The 4,946-nt window shown below is 38.2% G+C and overlaps 1 long non-coding RNA gene across 1 annotated transcript; it reads left to right on the top strand.

The window, feature by feature from the left end:
* Positions 1-2,265: 2,265 nt before the first annotated feature.
* LOC113297753 lies at positions 2,266-3,817 on the top strand. Its single transcript, XR_003333647.1, has 2 exons — positions 2,266-2,894; positions 3,092-3,817. It is a non-coding gene; the product is annotated as an uncharacterized LOC113297753 (long non-coding RNA).
* Positions 3,818-4,946: the final 1,129 nt, after the last annotated feature.

Raw genomic sequence — 4,946 nt, 5'->3', positions numbered from 1 at the left:
TATCCTAGACCGAGACTTAGTCATAAGTAAACTAGAAATCAAGACATATAGTTTTGGTCACTAATATTGACAAATATGCTTGAGATAGCAACGCATGCGAGTTCGATCGAGCAATTCTCTAACAACATTAACTATCTCAGTGACTTTAATACAAAACTCTTCAAAAGTGTCGTTATCTTCCATTCAAAGGTTTTCCCAATCAGAAGTGAGAGTTTGAAGTCTAGTATGCTTTTTTGATGTGTTACTGTAGTTACCTAAAATCTGAGAGAGGTTAGAAGTGGGATTCTAGGGTTTCTGAAAGTGAGTTACGGGAGGTTGAGCACGAACAGTCTTTGCTTAAACCATGCACAATGGTCGTTCAAAGACTGCTTCAGTCACAGGGAAGAGATTTAGGGCTGGTCTTAGGGAGGGAAGCAGATGAAGAGAGAGAGATCAGAGAATTCTAGGGTTTGAAGAAGAATTACTCTGAGAGGTTATGAGAAAAAATCCTATCTTGGAAAAATAAAGGACATATTTATATTTGATTTCTCTAATCTCAAGTCGGTAAAGATAGGGATTGCTATCCGTGCCGTGCGGATCAATTCTTCCGTCTCTTCAGGAATAGGATAAACTAGGTTGAGTTTATCTCATTATTCCACCGCCTTTAATCTCTTCTGCGGTGAGAAATAAGCCAGGTATTCCTCGCGCGTGCCGTAGACCGCCAGACCAAAACCCTAATTGATAAAACGCCATTTGTATGAAGCTGAGTCAGCCTTTGTGATGATGTGCTGAGAGAGAAATATTCTCTTTAGCCGAGTTGGCCAAGATAGAGAGATATTCTCTGATTTGTGAGAATGACTAGGATGAGTCACGTGAAAAGGCATGGAATTCCTCAGGAATCGTGTGCAGAGTGTGAAAGGAGCTGAGAAATAGGCTTGAGCACTAGGTAAGGCGTGTCCCTATCATGTGAATCTCTCCGAGATTTTGCAGACGGAACAAAATCTCTCCGTGATTTTGTAGAGAGATTTTGCAGACGGATCAAAATCTCTTCGTGATTTTGCAGAGAGATTTGAATCTCTTCGAGATTTTGCGAAGAGATTTGAATCTCTCAGAGATTTTGCATACGGATGAAAATCTCTCTGAAGATTTTCTTAACAGATCTGAATCTCTCTATGATCAGCTGGGACTCGTCCCAGGAGAGAAAAAGGCTTTGTACGCCCAATTAATGCCTCTGCGAGACTTTGGCTCACTTGTCTTTGGACAACGTATCTTGCAGAGATAGGAATCAACTGTGTGTCCATATGATGGGCCAACAAGACCAATGTATCCGGAAAGGATGATCTAGGAGTCTGTCGAAAGGGCTCGGAGGCTGAATAACCCGCGTATCTCGCGGGGATGTCCTAGGAGTTATTCGCAAACCTCGGTAAGTCGAGTCAGAGCCTAGAGCAGACATGACCAGTGTATCTCGCGATGATATACTAAGAATCAGTCATTGATCTCAAATAGGGTGATTCGTGCTTACAAGAGATATGCAAATCTTCGCTCTGGGTCATAAGTCCGTGGGGGACGTCTTTACGCATCTACAGAGCCTACATGACCAGCAGTATCTCGTCGAGGATGTATACTAGGAATCATGGCATCACAATCGCTGCGTCTCGCGAAGACATGCTGGAATTGTGGTTGTTCTGGTTTATAAGTCTGCCGGGGACGTTTTACGCTCTACAGAACCTACGTGACCAGCAGTATCTCGTCGAGGATGTGCGCTAGGAGTCACGGCATCACGACCAGCAGTGTCTCGCGGGAACGTATACTAGAAATCGTGGCTAAGGATGCCTTGATGACCAAGGGCTTGAATCTCTCCTGTGAGAGTTGAATTTTGTCCATGGTCTTGAAATGCCACTTTTACCCCTTATCCAAATTTCACCATCTACATTAATCTAAGGACCCTCAAGCTCGTCAACGCCATTTGACTAGTCTAGCGATAGTCAAGAGACGTTTTAGCCGATAATAACTCGATTAGTTTAACTCGAACGTTAATTAATAGAAATTAATCTAACAACGATCTAGATACTAAACTAGTACCGTTGAATAGATCTCGAAAAGTTACGCAGAATGGACTACTCGAACGTGTCATTCGGATACCGGACAAAGAATATATTATCAGATTTATTTAAAGGGCAAAATAGTCATTTTGCAGTTAACCGACTTGGCATCCCTTAACTTTTGTTCGGGTTACTTTAGCAATCCTAGTCGGCCTTATCCCCCTAGACGATTGAGAAGATAGAATCGTATTTCTCTTCATTCTTCTTCTTCTCTTTTCTTTTCTTCTCTTTTCTTCTTCTTTCTTTTTCCTGTTCTTCGCCCCGGCAGTTCTGTGAGAGGATTTTGCAGCAGTGAGATGGAAAAATTTAGCAGAGACGTTGAGGAATAATGGTTGATGGTGGCGGTGATGTTTTTGGACAAGGAAAGTATAAGAGATGGGAGATTTGAGATAAACAGATAAGCAAAATTAGGGTTATGGATTCGATTCTTGAGGTTTTATGAAATTGATGAAAATACAGAGTTGTGGTTAGATGTAAAACAAGGGTTTTTGTTTAATTGAAGTTTTGAAGTTAATACGGTGGTGAGTTGGAGAAATTGAATTAGGGTTTGGTTGTGTTCTTGATAAAGTAATGAAGATGATTATGAAACTGAAATCGATAGATGAAGAGTAAATTTAGGTTTACTTGGTGGTGGTTTTAGTTTAAGCGGCTGATTCAGATACTCAGAAGAAAAGGTAAAGTAGGGTTTTCCTGTGAATGATTAAGAAGAGGAATTAGAGTTCGATTCTCAAATCGTAGTGAAGAATTGGGTTTGTGAAATTAGGATTGGAATTGAATTGGGGAAATAGTTATTCAGAGGACACTGATGCTTGGGTAAGACTTCGATTTCATTTAATTTTGGTAATTTAGTTTTAATTGTTTAGATTATTGGACTTCTGTGTTTGTGCATGAAGCTGGGGTTGAGTCGAGTATAGTATAGAGATGTGCTGTTTTTTTGTTGATTACAGGGTATTGGAGTTGTTGAGTTTGAATTATTATCTGAAATGATTTGCGTTTGATGGAAACTGCAGATGGATTTTAAGTTAGTCTGGTTGTGTGTATATGGGGTGTAGGTATTATGAGTTAATCTAAGTGGAGGAGATATTGTATATGATATTGTTTTGGAGAAGAACAGAGTCTAGATGAATGAGTGATTACAGGACATGAGATTGGATAACTAGGGATAATGAATTGGAGCTGTTGGAAATGCTGTGATGTTGGTGGTGGTGAATTTGAGAGTCCCAGACAATAATGGGAGTTACTGAGATGGAGAAGATGTGTTGAATGGCATATAGAATGTGTTTGAAATGAAATTGTTGATGAAGATGAAATGGTTAAGCTTTGGAATTAATGATGTCACAGGCTGTTGGAGATTGAGTTAGTAATGGTGCTGGTTTTGTAGTTGTTGAGTGTTGAAGCATTAAACTGGAATGCAAGTCTGAAGCTAAGATTGTTACAGGAATGAAGGCAGTATGTGCAAGATATGGATTTGAATAGTTGCAATCGAAGGTTGAGTTGGTATTGCAGCTATGGGAGTTATATGAATGGATGTCTGCAATGGATAGTTGTTAAGGATTTGCAGTTGTAGTTAAATGTTTTGAGTTGCAAGTAATCTGAAATTGATAGTAATTATAGAATTGCAATTAGTGTTGCTGTGAAAAGCTTAAAGCTGCAGTTGCATGTAATTAGAGTTTATAATTGTAATTAAAATTTGAAGTATTGGAATTGATGCTTTATTAGATTGAAGTTGAACTTGAGTTAGAGTTGTAAAGTTAGAGTTGCAGCTGTGTGAGAAGAACCTATGGCCAGTCTGACTGAACTTATTCAGTGTGATTCAGTTTTATTTAGCTGACTCAGTTAATTTGACTGAGTCGAATCAATTTGACTCACTAAGTCACTAGACCTGAGTCAATGATCAGTTGACTCGTTTGACCTTGGACTTTGACTTGGACTTAGACGTTGACTGTTAGTTGACCTGTGACCACCGGTTTGACCCTTAGTGACCGTTACTTGACTCAGATGGACTGAACCTTAGTTAATGGGCCTGTTTAGAGAAGTTGAGTTTAGTATCATGTATTCATAGTTTGATATTTTGGACCCTTATGGTCCGAATTAGCTTTTGACTTCTTTTACAAAGTTGTAGATATTCATAAGACTTAGCTAATGGGCTATATAATCCATCAAATTGAACTAGTAAACCTTAGCTATGCTAAAGATAGATAATAAAAAGGTGTAGAACCATTAGATAAACTTGTATGATTCTTGTGTAAGCCATTTTGGCTAGAATCTTAGAGTTCTTGTGTGATTAACAGTTAGTTATTAACAACGATCGATTCAAAGGATGAACCAGTGGATCGTGGATCTCGTGGTAGGCATGACTTGTCATCAAAAGAGGTGGGAATTTACATTTAACTCTTTTGTGATTATTGTTGTTTTCTTTTACAAGAGTTTATGTTTATCAAATTCATGCGTTATATGGTTGTGTTTTCAATGCATTTTTTAATTTAAATTCCGAAAGTTCTGTTGATTCCTTTAATCTTCCATGGTTTGGAAAAGAGCTGTAATGCTTTTTTTGTCTCTATGGATTGTTTGGGAAATAATAATTTCCATTTGAATGCTTGGAAAATAAGATTTTCCATATGTGGTATATAGGATACTGCTCCTTCTTTTATATCTACTTACTTTCAGCTTTTATGCAATGGCTAGGGCGATACACCGCAATATTACCTAATGAATGTGGTTAGCACAAATATTATACATTGTTTGATGAAGGAGTTAGTTCCATATACATGATTGTTTATTTCTGTGTATTGGTTGCCATTTAATGTTTAGGAAAAACATGTATTGTTTTATAGATCATTCCAGTAATTACTTGAAAGTTAAATG

The sequence above is a fragment of the Papaver somniferum genome, chromosome 7 (genome assembly GCF_003573695.1).
Source record: "Papaver somniferum cultivar HN1 chromosome 7, ASM357369v1, whole genome shotgun sequence".
In the NCBI taxonomy this organism is placed as follows: domain Eukaryota; kingdom Viridiplantae; phylum Streptophyta; class Magnoliopsida; order Ranunculales; family Papaveraceae; genus Papaver; species Papaver somniferum.
Note: the sequence above shows the minus strand (reverse complement) of the source record. Positions and strands in the feature narration are given on the sequence as shown.